The sequence below is a fragment of the Phyllostomus hastatus genome, unplaced genomic scaffold (assembly GCF_019186645.2).
Source record: "Phyllostomus hastatus isolate PE091 unplaced genomic scaffold, TTU_PhHast_1.1 phas_contig_283, whole genome shotgun sequence".
Classification (NCBI taxonomy): Eukaryota; Metazoa; Chordata; class Mammalia; order Chiroptera; family Phyllostomidae; genus Phyllostomus; species Phyllostomus hastatus.
Genome location: NW_025333833.1, coordinates 10701013 through 10715847, shown reverse-complemented (window position 1 = coordinate 10715847; position 14835 = coordinate 10701013). Strand labels below are relative to the sequence as shown.

At 43.0% G+C, this 14835-nt stretch overlaps 1 long non-coding RNA gene across 1 annotated transcript; it reads left to right on the top strand.

Annotated features, from left to right (window-relative positions):
• Positions 1-7437: 7437 nt before the first annotated feature.
• On the top strand, positions 7438-11743 carry LOC123818491. The gene is made up of 2 exons (XR_006785629.1): positions 7438-7553; positions 10897-11743. It is a non-coding gene; the product is annotated as an uncharacterized LOC123818491 (long non-coding RNA).
• The last annotated feature ends 3092 nt before the right edge of the window (positions 11744-14835 follow it).

Sequence of the window (14835 nt, the reverse complement as noted above, 5' to 3'; positions counted from 1 at the left end):
CAGGTAAGTACTTGGGGACATAAGAAAAATATATTTAATTGAATTAGGTATCTCTTTTTTTAATGACATTTTTTCATGTGACAGAAACATTAAGATCACTTAAATAAGGAGATTAAGTGGGAATGTAGAATTAAGAAATAGAAACCCAATTTCCAACCACCATTGAAGTGAAGCAGAGGCTGAGATTAAATATAAAACTTTACCAAGCCCTGGCTGGTGTAGCTCAGTGGATTGAGCACGGACTGTGAACCAAAGCATCACAGGTTCGATTCCCAGTCAGGGTACATGCCTGGGTTGCAGGACACGGCCCCCAGCAACCGCACATTGATGTCTCTCTCTCTCTCTCTTTCTCCCTCCCTTCCCTCTCTAAAAATAAATAAATAAAATCTTTAAAAAAAAAAACAAGTTACCTAGGTTTAGGTACATTATTTGAAAACAAAACAAAAAACAAAAAACTTGACCAAGGCTTTCTGGAAACAATAATGAAGGGCAAAGAAAAAGAAACAAAAAGGAATAAAAGGAAAAGAGAGAGGGAGAAAGGGAATAAAATGGGATCATTCTATTTATCTAAGAGGAGGTGTTAAGTGATATACAATCTTCCTTAACAACTTCACAATGAATGAAAATATGGAATTTATAGTTCTCATAATTATTTTTGATAAAAGCAAAAAAAAAAAAAACCATGCTGAAGCATATAGTATAAGCAGTTCTATGGGATGTTAAGAATACTTCAAGGTGTGGATAAATATCATGCCTCTCTCAACCAAATATTTGTAAACGTGCTAACTCTCTGCTAGGCTTTTGATAGCAGGCAATGTTTGAGGTTAAACTTTCAGTAAGGTATTTCATCCTGCTAATTGCAGAATGCGTGTGTTTTGGAAACAGGATGAATGGGTAGGAAGGTCAATATGCAGGGACTACTGCTTGAATACTTCCTTATGCTGGGGAACTTTCTATCTTATCTTATAAATCATTGATTTATTAATTAACTATTTTTGAATGCATTAGCTCTGCCAGACACAAGTATACAAGGTGACAAAACCTTAGGCCCAGTACTTAAGAATTTCATTGTTCAGAACAAGTTGCTCTCCTGTTGTTGTTTGTCGAACAGGGTCGCATACTTCACCTCTGCTGATGTAACTTACCAGGGCTCTCTGTTCCACGGGCCATCAGTCATCTGGGTGAATTGAAAGCACAACACCATAGTCCTCTCTCAGACCCCAAGCAACCTCACCCTAATTATTCCTAGGAACGTGCATTCTAATTCTCTTGGGCTGTTTAGAAACTGCCTGCACAGCATTTTCTATACCCTCCTCTCTCCAGAGGACTTTTTGGAATCAGTCGTTTGTCTAGTTGCAAAATTGCTTCTCCTCAGCCTTTCCATTTTAGGTTTCTAAATTCTGCCCCTGGGTCCATTTCAAAACCTGTAATTGGATCATTCAGGGGCCGAGCCTGCTGTTGAGTGTCTCAGTGTCCTTCTCCATATTCATCTTGGAACGAACCCATACCAGGCCTTACTTTTCATTGCAAAACTTGTTGATGCTTCTTATTTCAAAACCACTGAATCTGAAAAATGGCCACTCATCTCAAAGCTGCCTCCCACTTGTGTTGCCAATTCAAAATATAATTTGTGTGTACAAACCATGGTGCTTTCAAAAATTGTTTTGGAAGATATTCTAGAAGGTCAGTTTAAAACCCTCAGGATCATCTTCTCTGACTACTCCCCCATGTCACCCCCAGCTCTCCCGTTCTCTCTCACTTTAAGGTTCTAGGTCTGCCTGCAAATAATCTTCACAGTCTTTGCTCTTGGCCAGAAGAAATTTTTTCCTGATTAGTGTGTCAGACTCTGCTATAAAGTTGGCATTTGGGGATTGATAAACAGAAGTTATTTCTAAATGTCTCTATTTCCACTTTTAGGCAAAGCCCATTGTATTTTCAAGCTTCACCCTGCGCCCAGTGCCTTCTATCGGGCTCCCCCTGTTCCAACCCACCCTAGACAGGTCTGACGATGTGAGGGGAAGCAGGAGACTGGTGCCCCCTGGACGCCTGATGTATCTCAGTCCTCCCAGCACCCCTTTCTACTGCTTTGTCCAATTAACGTCCTTACGTGAAGGTTAGAATTAGTGAGGCATATGACCTTGGGCAAACCAATTAAATTCTGCCTCAAGCATCTCTGTTGGGGCTAGCTGATTCTGGAGGAAGAATTTACAATCCTGAAGCCATAGCAACAGGAGTGATATCAACAAGAGCCACTTACCGAGTGCCTACTTTACACAAGATAAAGTATACGGGTAAACTTTACTTACTTTAATTCTTCAAACAAGTTTATGAGGTTCTTCTTATCTCTATTTTATAGATGACGAGACTGAGGATCAGAGAAATGCAGAAACATCCCAAAGACATATAGCCAATAACAAGCAAACCCAGGGGTATCTAATTTCTAAGCCCATACACATGTGTCCACCATGTTATGTTTTGGGAGAGGGAGAGGGGGAAAAGAGGGACAGGTATTGTGAGAAATGGTCAGACAGGGTGGGAGAAATGTACAGAACAAGTAGAATGGTCAGAGGTAAGTCAGCTGAGGTGAGGGAGGGTGCTCAGAGGGCCAGGTTATTAAAGCTCTGTTCTAGTCTCCCCACTTTGCTCCCGACTCTAGGCAAATACATTCTTACCTCCATGCACAGAGTGCTGTCCCATCAGGGACTTGGCCTGGGGGAGCCTGGCTTGGTACCCAGTCTTGCTCGCAACAACCACTTAGACCCCAAGTCACTAAACTTCCATGTAATTGCCTTTTCATTTTGTGTCATTACTGAGCCCATGTTTTTCTGACCTCTCTGAACTTCAGCCTAAACTTCCAGAACCCCAGCCCAAGCCTTGCCATGCCCAGTACTTTTCTGGGGCTGCCTGAGTCTTGGTGTGTAGTACGTAAGACTTGCAGAGGTATGAAATCATCACTAGCTGTGATGGAAAAGAAAAATGGCTCTTCAGGAACAATTATTCTAAGCTGATTGAGAAGGACTAGCGAATTAAAAGGGAGGGCTTGGGCGTGGTATGAAGGCTGACACCCACAGGGTCTCAGGTCCCGCCGCCCTTGGGGAAGGAGGCCTAGTCGGCTTTGCAAAGGCAGGTACGAGGCCTGATCTGGCCTCTGGGACCGGGTAGGTCGGGATTTAGGTAATACTTGGTACTTCTCCTTTCTGGCCTCAGAAAGGGGAAGATGAGGACGACTGAAACTTTGCAGGGTGACTGTAAACTTTAGAAATAACATGCACAGTACTTTAGGCACACTGGAGAGACAGAAAGGAGGTGGGGCCTATTATCATTCTTATTAAGGAAATAGTATGAGAAAGGCTTTTTTCCTGCCATGAGTACTCAAGCAATCATCACCATTTTTCATGCTGTTTTGCTTGTCCAAAAGTTGAGGTGTGACCATTTGGTGAGTAAAAGCTGACCGTGCACCCTGAGTGCTAAATTTCAGAATAGAGCAAGTCTCTGGAGCTGGAAGCCAGCTCCTGGAGATGTCAGAATGCACTGCCCAGAGCTGAAGTGAGGAGTCTTCCAGCTTTTTACATGGGAGAGTTTTAATACCTGCCTTTTCCCTGCTTCAAAATAGAGATGCAATTATTGCCTGAGTATCACTGTTATACAAGGAAACTAAAGAAGAATAGGCCAAGATAAGTAAAGGAAAACAACAAGTCAATCATAGCCGGAAAAAAATGTCAAGCAGGGCGGGACTGTAGAAGGATGGGAGTGACATACAGGGTAGGAGACCCACTAATTGTGCAGGTGACCCGACGCCCTGGTTAGCGGCTTTGTCCCAGGATGGTTTTCAGTAGTGCCCCCTTTTACTCTTAGGAATGTTCAAGTGTAGGTGATAAATTCTTTGGTCAGCCAGTCATATGGAGTATAGAGTATCACTCACACATTTGTGTAGTGGGAAGGGGAAGCTGTATTCCATTTGGGCCTTGAATTTCCCCAGGTAGATGGACACTCAGAGAGGGAACTTCCAGAAATTTGCTCTCTGAACAGAGGGGAGAGGGTACTCTTCTTCGTATTTCCAGTAAGCCCCTCTGACTATTACTTAGGCTCATCTGCTGGCTGGTGAAATGGAAACAGAGACAGGAGAAAATAGGAGGGTGTGGGGTGCCACAGGGAGAGTAGGACAAGCCTGAGGAATCACAGGGTCATCAGTCAGTTGTTTTATGCCATGAAATCAAATGGGGAAGTGGATTGAATGACTGTGCTTCTCTGCCGTAACTCTGTCTGTCTTGCTGGAAGGCACAAGTATTGCTTGGAGAGTGAGCCCTATTAGTCAGTGGCCTGACGTGGCCTGAGGTCAGTGTCTCTGTTGCATACTGTCCTATTCTGGTGTCCTTGGGGAGCATCCTAAAAGGAGGCCACCAATTTCTGACCATTGTAGAAGAGACCATTTAAGTTTTGGGAATTTGTCCAAGCCCCACCGGAAGTGAGGATGTGTATATGTGTGTCCGGTGGGAGATGTGGGTGTGCCTCCCTGATCCAGGAAATGTGAAAAGGCAACTCCCACAACTCCGGCTCCACCCAGCCAGCCCCCTGTGTTCTATTTTAAAAGCTCCAGGGTAGCTTGATCTGATGTCTGTCCATCCCCTCCCCTCCTTGTTTACTGGAACATTGGGTCATGGCAGTGCAGCTGGAATGCAATCTCTGGGCGATTCAGCAAGGCCGAGGCAGGCCCTACAAGGCGTCATATCACTGCACTGTTTTTCTTCCCCTCCCACTGAGTTTTCTTGAAAGTTCTGAGCCAGGCTCAGTGTGGATCTCCACAGATGCATTCCAAATTCCCAGCTGCTTGCTACTCAGCCAGTCCCATAGCCTCCCCTTTTAAATGCAGGTGCCCTGAAAGGTTAGAGGTGAATAAGCCTGGACAGAGGGCTATCCGAGACTCTTGATGTGTTGGCTACCGCCCACTGTCACTCATGGTTCAGCTAGCTTTCTCTCTTAAAAAGCAAAGAGGAAAATAATCTTTGTGTGAGATGCCTTTGTGATTCAATTGAAAAGAATGAGAAGCAAACCTGTCTTCAGGCTGTGCATCTGTTCCAGCAGAGGGGACTGGGTGGTTCCAGTAAAGGGAGACTTGGCCACCCTTTCCCTTCCTGAGTACAGATGTCACATGACTGTCTACCACCCTGATCTATCACAGCCTTGCTCCCTATTTCCCTTCAGACTTCCTGACCCCTTAATTTCTTCCTCTCAGTCTTTCTCATTATGATCACTTCATCCTTTTCTAGACTAGAGAAAATAATGGGGGGCAGGGAAGAAACAACTAAACACATCAATTATGTAAAAGTCATATTTACCTTAGTAAGAGTGAAAAAGGAGCCTTGCCTTTTCTTAGAGTTCTTCTTGCTATTGATTCTTTAGGGCTGAGCCCTGGTTCTGAAAGCTCTGGTGACCTGCAGCCTGCGCATCACCTGGGAACTTGTTGGAAATGCACATTCTCTGGCCATAGCCCGGAACTGCTGAATCAGAAAATCCTGGGGTGAGGCTCAGCAATCTTGAGTTTTAACAAGTTCTCCAGATGATTCTGATGTGTGCAAAGTATGCAAACCTCTTGGTAGAGGATTCTCCATGGGGATGGGGAAGGGGAAATTTGAGGTTTTTCTCTGCTTTCCAGATGTCAGAATCAGTGTGAGGAGGACAGCCTGTGTCATACTCCTCATGGCTAGCTTATGCACCTTGCCTTTCAGGTGCAGGTGTGAGACTGGAACAGGTGTGAGAGTTAATGTCAGGAGAAGGGCCAGGAAGGAAATGATGGAGGCCCTAGTGGATGCACTCAGTGAGCGGGCTTCCAGGGATGCCCTGTGGTCAGGGGTTTGGAGCTTCCTGATCTGCCTGTGTGCAGCACCCTCCAACAGTATAAGGACACCCGAGACAAGCTGTGCAGTGTTGTAGATTCCATCACTCAGCTTCTCATCCACTCTTAGGCAAACAAGACAGCCACTCATTATAGATGGAAATTGTGGAGTTTATTCCTTTAATCTTTTTTATTGAATTAAATCAAGAAAATAACTAGAAATGTGTTCTTCATCTTGCCAGTTCTTTGCTTTCTATTCTCTGAAGAGTCCCCAAGTTTATTAAGAGGATTGGGATCTGTCAGTTTAGGTTGGCAATGTCCAATTTGGTTGCTCCTAGCCACATGTGGCTATTGAGCAATTGAAATGTGGATAGTCTGAACTAAGATGCAATGAAAGTGTAAAACACACCATATTGCAAAGGCCTAGTCAAAAAAGGTATAAATTATTTTATTAATAATTTTATATTGATTTCATGTTGAAATTGTAACACTTTGGATATACAGGGTGGGGTAAAAGTAGATATACAGTTTAGTCTTATATTGTTATTTATTAGTTATTATATTATTTCCAATACAAATAACTGTAAAACTACCTTTGCCCCATTCTGTATTAGGTTAAATAAAATATATTATTAACATCAATTCTACCCATTCCATTATATTTTTTAGAGTGTAGCTACTTGGAAAATTACAATGACAAGTATGGCTTGCATTTGTGGTTCACATTATGTGTTCATTGGACAGTGCTGGTCAGGCTATCCTGGGGCTCTGGTCAAGCAGAGTGTTTTGAGTAAAACTTGTGAGTATATGAGAAGCAAGGACAAGGAACCATGTAGGGCATATTCAGATGAGGCGATGTAGCCTAAAGCATTGCAGCTAATCTGAACCTTGGAGCTATAGACATAGCAGAGTTGAATCTGGACTTTGACACTCATGTGATCAAGTACCTTAATCTCTCTGAACCTTAGTCTTCTCATCTGTAAAAAGGATTGTTTTGCTTCTGATCATACCAAAAAAGATGTGCACGGAGAACCATAGGAGCACAGAGGTTGGGCTCTCATATAGCCGGGCTAGGCCAGGGTGCACACTGGAGTCAGGGAAGATTCAGTAGGAGGCAGGAGCTTTTGTTGAGTTTTGTGATTAATGTAGTGTAGAATATCGGGGGGGGGGGGGGCAGGGACTCCAGGCAAGTCTGTCAAAAGTACAGAGCCCGAGATAGCGTGGGGAATCCAGAAATCTTTCAGCAGCCCATAACCAGCCCCTTTCAGCTTGCTGATAATTAGGTGCCCCCTTTAAGTGGTTTCCTTTCAGGTTGTTCCAGAAGAAGCTAGGAGGGCTCTCTGCTGGCAGCATGGAGCTGTTTCTCTCAGTTGGCCCAAGCAAGTCAATCCTTGGCCCCTGACCCACTTAGACGAAGTTCTGCAGTTAGACGAGCACACTCTCTTTAGAAAGCAACTTAGAAATCTTCTACTGTTGCTTAATCATGCCCTGGGGGACATCACCCTCCACCCTTGGCCGTTTATCATAGGACCTCACATATGACTCATAAAAGCCTCTCCTTTATGAGTTGTGACAGTTCTGTTCTCTATGGCTTGCTAGATTCCTGGTGATGTGTTAGAAAACCTTGGAGATGGGCTCCCTGAGGGTTCCACCCCTAGGCCAGCTCCGAGAGTGACTAAAATAAAGAACTTAAGAAAGAAGTGGCAAGAAATGCAGCTAGGTAAGTAAACAAGATTATGAAAATCTTTGAATGTGAAAACTGAACAGAGAGGGCCAAAGGAAGATTAGGCTGTTGATATACAAATTGAGCCACACAGGTAAAGACTTGCTTATCCCTAATTGTTCTAAGGTACAGACTGTCCTCTCATATTATGAAGGCAAAAATCCTGCCTAAAATTTCTTTGGTGTCTTCTATGATTCCAGATACATGTTTGACACATAGGAAGTAGTAAAAAAAATGTTGGTAGGTGGGTTTGAATAGGCTACCAAGAGAGGCTGTACAGATTTTTAGAAAGAGATCCTTTACATTGCAAAAAGTCAGAATCTTAAAAGGCAGAAAATGTAGAGTTTGTATGTTTATCTGGGGTCCAAGATCCTCTTCAATTCCTCCAGCCTATTCTAAGGCTGTTTCAATTTTCCACTCTCTTCCACTAGGAGGCAACATCAATCCCACTGTCCCCTGGGACAGGGATCCTCTGTCTGTAATACATAATATAAATAAGAATACATAATGCACACATAAGTATATATTCCACCTTAAACTTTGACCTTGATTGACTGGGTAAATGTTGCCTGATGCTTGGCCAACTGGTCTTCAAAGCTCAAAACAGAGGGTTCTGGAACCTACAACACTCTGACTTCTAACTATCCCTAAAGGAGCTGCCCCATACACCAGTAAAGACTATTTTCTGCAAAGAAGCTAAATGAGTGATTGATTCTGTAAGCAATAATTGGCAAGTTCAAAAATTACAGACTCCTGTACTTGGTAAAGAGGGTTTAGAGGGACCTGGGGCTGTCTTTTTTTGTTGAGTTTTATGTAACTCTGGGTCCCTAGGGAGTTTTCACAGAAAATCAGTTCAGAGTGTGCTGGCCTCTTGTGGTGTAGCTTTCTGTTTATTTCATAATGGTTGCTATATAGTGGCGCTTTGTGCTTATGCCAGTAGCTTCAAGTCTTGAAGTAAATTAGAAATGTAATGCCCTAGCAAGCAGGCAAAGTACACTCCAAGCTTGTTTTTCTCAGGGCCCAGATTTTCTGGATTATCTCTGCCAGTGGCAAAAGTAAAACTCACAGAAAGCTATTTATTTGATCATTGTTGATAATGTATCAGTTATATGTTGTCTGGGTGTCTCAGACTGTCTTGGAAAAGATTTGTCAATCAGTTCAACAGAACCTTTCAACGCTTGTTACATCAGAGTTCAGGTTAGCTGAGTTACAGGATGGGACAGCCAAGGTCAAGGACATGGCCAGCCTCACTCAGACATACAGCTTCTGTCAAAATAAAGTTTTGGGTTGGCCTCCTGCTTAAACCTGTTTAAGAAATAATTGCTTTGATAGGTGACTGGTGCAAAAACCAAGATTATACGCTGCTACATGTGTATAGGAGGCAGAGACCATGCAAAGTTTTAGGGGAAAACCCAGCTTTTCTTCCTTTGGGCTCTGCTGAAGTCCTTCCAGGTTCTACAAAGGCAGAGTCAGCACTCTTCCCTCAGTAAACATGTAGTGAGCCGGAACTCTCACCAGGGCTGAGGATGCACGGGAAGGAGGCTTGGAGCACATGACGGGCCATCCCACCTGTCGCAGACAGGCTTGCACTGTGCTGAGGGACACAGACAAGGATTAGTCCTTTCCATGTGAACACATCAAGAGCATAAATAATAAATAGAAAGGAAATATCACTTTCAAACAGGAAATAAACATTAAAGCAAAACAAAAACACTGCCTCTGATTTTGAAGCTGCTATTATACTAGAAGAGTTACACATGTATATAATAAGGATGATTGATTATAATATAGGTAATTGCCAACTATATGATTCAGGTATTTTCTAAGTTACTATGTGGAGGAAGAGAATTTGTAATAGTAAAGACAGAGAAAGACTGGTGGAATCACGTGGCAGGAAAGCAGGGGTCTTGCTTCAGGCAAGTCTTGTTCATTTACTCAACAAATATTTATTGAACACCTACCATGTGTTTTTAGCTCCTTGAGATTCACCAATTAATAAAAGGGAAGAAGTTTCCTGTCCTTATATTCTAGCAAAGAGAACAGGCAATGACCAATAAAAGCACTTGTTCTTAAGTAACGGGCAGAAATCTAATTGTCTTTTTGTTGATTAAAGTGCTAAAAGCCATAGGACATAATATCTCTTGATCCTGAAGTCCAACTAAAACAATAATATCAAAAAGTATGTTAATGGCCCTGGCTGGCATAACTCATTGGATTGAGTGCGGGTTGCGAACCAAAGTGTCGCAGGTTCAATTCCCAGTCAGGGTACATGCCTGGGTTGCAGGCCATGACCCCCAGCAACCTCACATTGTTGTTTCTCTCTCTCTCTCTCTCTTTCTCCCTCCCTTCCCTCTCTAAAAATAAATAAATAAAATCTTTTAAAAAAAAGTATGTTAGGATAGTGATTGCTCCAAATAGATTTTGATGATGGTTTTAAAGCCAATGTGGGCCAGTGGTATGCTGGTAAACATTTGATAAATGGATCTTAGAAAGAAATAATAAAAAATAAAGCCCTCATTTGTAGCATTTGCCTGTGTGTGTGTGTGTGTGTCTGTGTGTGGTATAAGTACTCTCACTGTGACCATTTGAAATTGTTGATGAGATGTCACTGATCACAAACTTGGGGAGAGATGTGCACAGTGGCTCTTAAGGGCCAATGCAGCTCATCCCCGCACACCACTGACAGAGGGCTCATAGAAGAGTGAGACATTCCAGATGGGGGGGCACCTTGGCAGTCCAAGGACTAGTATGTCTTGTTCGTGGTGTGTGCACAGGAAGTTTTCCTTTCAAGGCTGAAATGCAGGGTAATATTTGGTGAAGCTTTACCCAAATTTAGGGAACCAAGTACCATATGTAGTATAACTTTGGAAATATGAAAACATAGTAAAACACCCACAAAAACCTTTGACTCTTAGAATCAAGCCCATATCTAGTAGGTTAAGTATCAGCATTTAAAAGAGATGCAATGTTGCTGGCTCTTGAGGTGGAAGAAAGGGGCTGCCAGCCAAGGAATGTGGGGAGGAGCATCTAGAAGCCGAAGGAAGCGAGGGAACAGATACCTTGATTTTAGCCCAGTGAGACTCATATCAGACTTCCAACCTGTGAGATAATGAATGCATGTTGTTTTAAGCACTGGGTTGGTAGTAGTTTGTTACAGCGACAACAGGAAAGGACTGCACAGGTGCTCCTCTACGTTTCTCTCCCCAGTGACAGTGTAGGTGGGACTGTGAGACTAGCTGTGTGGCTCATGGAATGTGGCTGGACCTGATGTGCACCCTATGCAAGGCTGGCTTCTGAGCCCTTGTGCAATGTGTCATAATCTCTCTCTCTGCTGGGTTAGACATCTGAATGCGGAAGGGCAGCGGAGGACTCCGAGGATGCTCGAGTGGACGGAAGAGCCAGTGCTTGCAAGAAGCCCGGATTCCTGAGTCACCATGTGGAACAGCTGCAGGAGGGGGCTGCCCCAACCAGATGCATGAGGGTTAATCCCCTGAGTTTCCAGAGTTTGTTTTTCCTGTAGGAGAGCTTCTCCTATTGTCATTCATACCCAAAATCAGAGATTCTGGAACAATTTTTAAAAATATGATATTTAAGTTTTTTTAAAAAAACTATCTTAAATGGGCAAAGCCAGAACTTTGTTAGGCTTCCTTAGTAATTCAGAGTTTTAAAAATGTTCAGTAGCACATGAAGAGCACAGTAATTAAATTTCTATGCTTAGGGTTTGTGAAGGTCTTACCCCAGTCTGTTTCTTTGGCCACTGAGGCACCAGAGATGCACAGTGAAGAAGGACAGCTCATTGGACCCTTTCTGGGTCTGCTGGCTCTTTTCTAGATATGCTTTCTGTTCCCAAAGATTTCTCCTTTTGTTCGGGAATTCCCTTTTCTTGGAATATTTACCTCACCCTCTCTTTCAAGCTCAGTTCAACTCTATTTCTTCCAAGAGCCTTTCTAGATTCCACAGGGAATAGTTAATTTTATTTTTCTATAATTCTATGTATTTTTTTAAATGCATTTACATTTGTATCTATCCCCTTCCACCAAATACACACACAGGCACGCTTTGAAATGCAACTAAAAGAAGGCCGGTGTTATTTCTTACTCACTGTCCTCTTCACCATAATATCATGCTCTGAATGCAGAAAAAGTTCATTGCATTTGTAAACTTGAATAAAATCATCTTTGGCTGAAGTCAGAGTTTGTTTGTTGGTTGGTTTATTGGTTTATTTTACCAGACAGAGTCATGTGGTGCTTTTTAAATTATCACATAAGCCACCTGGCAGTGTGCTGAATGCTGGGACACAGTGTACCCTGTGTAACTATCCTATGTCACCAACGAGGACAGCTGCAATCCGCATATAGTGTGTACCTACTATGTGCCAGGCTTTCTGCAGATGCCTCTTGTCAGCCTGAGCCTCTGGCCAAGCTTCATCTTCCAGGACTTCTTTATCAGGGAGATGGTCCCTGATAAAGATGGGTAGACTTCCAGTATCTGGAGAGCTGACTGCTTGTTTGTTGTTTGCATGTCATGATTTTTTACTTTCAGGAACAGGCTGTTTCTATTTCTTTGGCTCAGATCTCTGTGTTCCCATACCCCTATTTATGCTGAATCTATCTTATAGAATTAAACTCAATTTAGTTTTAAAATTGTGCAAGAGATCTACCCCACCCATTTTCTTTCCATTAAAATGCAAAAGGACTGTGTAGGAGCAATTTATTAAGGGGCCCTGTGGCTATTTCTAGCCCATTATTTCACCATTTCCTTACAGCTCACTGAAAAGGATTGGGGAGAGCAGGAAAGGGGGGACTTATTCTTTCCTGAGTTATTGTTTGGCCAATTCACAGGGACACTACCATCCTATACCTAGCAGGGAAGCAGCATTTATAGGGACTCTACCATCCCACACCCATCAGGGAAGCAGCATTTGGAAGCAGCCCAGGGGCAGGGCAGGCTGTGTCAGGCTGTGATGAATGGTCCAGACTGGCAGGTGGAATTTGCCCAACGACAAGGAGAGTGTGATTCGAGATAATTGTTAGAACATTAGACTTTGAAGACAGGATCTAAGTCTTGTCTATGTATCCTGGGTATCAACACAGTGACTTTGCTTAGTGACTGATCCATACAGTTTAAATGGATGCGAAATGAATGAGTGAATGCCATAGTTTTGCTTCTTTACCCAGGCATTCTTTATAAAAGCATCTCATTCATGTCTCTTGTATAAATCATGGAGTTGGCAAGGCATGCAGACCAGTGCTCTGGACTCATTCTGCTTAAGCACAAAGGCCTCGGGGACTTGGATACTGAGTTAAAAAGCGTGGGTTAGGGGATGATAGTAGAGTAGGATTTCTAGAACCTTTAGAAATAGGCTAGAGCTCCACTTCCCTATGTGGTTAGTCTTAGGTTTCTCTGCCATCCTTCCAGCATGTTGAAAGCTCTGTGAGAACCAGGATCAGCAGTGTGAAAACCAGGATTTCACCAGGATGATGGTGAAATACTCTACAGTCTACAACTCTGGGCTCTAGTCTTGGTTCTCCAGTGACAACAGGGAAGTCGCTTAACCACATGCCTTCAATTTCTCATCCATAAAATGGGGATGATAATACTACCTATCTCATAAGGTTGCTATGAAGGTTAATTTATATATTATTGACATACTCATCCCAGTCCCTGGGACATAAGAAACTCTAAATAAATGGGAGCTGTTATTATAATTAGCTCCAAGCATAGCACACAGAACTTCATAGACATTTTTTAATTGCATGAATGAAATAGGGCCTAGCTTGGAGAAAGCAGAACAAATTAGAATTAGGCAGTCCGTCAAGATTCCTCCTAGATCTGTGATTACATTGCAGTTCGATCTTTTGTCTGGGCTTGGTTGTTTCTCCAAATGCAAGTAATTTAGGGCTCTTCACAGTAAAGAGAATGGGTATATTTGTAGGGATGAGATACAGTTTTAGGAAAGCCCTTTGAAGGGATGGTTTTCAGGGGAGCCGTTCTTGGTTTACAGTGCCTTAAAGAACTTGAAGGGTGTTGAAGTCTTCATTAAGACTTCATTGTTATTCATCTTCATTAAGGGCAAGATAAGAAGAAACGGAACCTAATGGCAGGGCACTTCCTGCAGGACAGGAAGAAATTCCTGGAAGTAATTTAGTCTCCTCAGGAGAGCAGGTGATATAATTTGCATACAACAAAATGCACTCATCTATTGGGTAAAGTTTGATGAGTTTTAACAGATGAATACATTTGTGGCACTACTACCATGATCAAGGTATAGCACGTTGAACTGGCAGGCACAGAGGGAGAGCTAATATCTTTGGCTGCTTTGTCTTAAACACAGAGTTTATTCCACTTGTCATCGGCTGAGCTGAACCATTAAACTTGGGTTGCCTGGCTTATACATATGCTCACCCTGATGCTTAAGCTTCTCAGTGCCAGACACTGTCCGGAACTCTCTCAGTGAGACGGTAGTGGGGTTTGCTAGTTGGCCCTGGGAATGTAGGGAGGAGGTGCATGCGGAGGGTAGAAGAAAGGCAGGTGTCCTGAGATGAGCGGGTCTGCTCCCCACTCTGGAGTACCATGCATTCACTTTTTATACGATCATTGACGGAGCATCGACTCTGCCCAGGCATGGCATTAGGTTATGTGGTTACCATGGAGAATAAGATAGATAACTGTTTTCTGAACAAGGTGACCTTAAAATACTCTGCCATCCTCTCCATAAAAATAAATCCACGTCTGTTAAATCTTTGAGATAGTGAGTTTGGAAAACAGAGCAACATACTTATTCCTCTCTATTTTCTTATTTCAGGTACTCTCATCCCCGCCCTATTACAGACTTTATCTAGCCTATCAGTAGATTAGAGAGCAGGGTCCTGCGCATCATTGCCTATTTCCACAAAATTCTTTGTCACTGACTTTTGGAAAGACAGGACCAAGAGCAGCCGTGTCCCCCGGTGGCAAAATATGCTGAAACAGCAGTCACAATATCCCACTGCCTGTAACCAGGTGGTGGTTCTCTCACATCTCTTTCACAGGCTCTGGTTCTGAGTCTCCTTGGCAGACACCATCCATCTGAAAAAAAATAAATGAAAATAAGTAAAAATCAACATACATGCATTCATTAAAATTGTGGAGTGTCCCAAAACAAGAAAGATAATGATGTGGATTCAAGTGGGACAGAAGTTCTCAAAGCCTCTGACAGCCAGCAATTGCCCCCAATCTGAGTGGCCGCCTCAATGTGCCATTTTCACCTTACAGTCAGAAACTCCAGGGACTCTGCAGC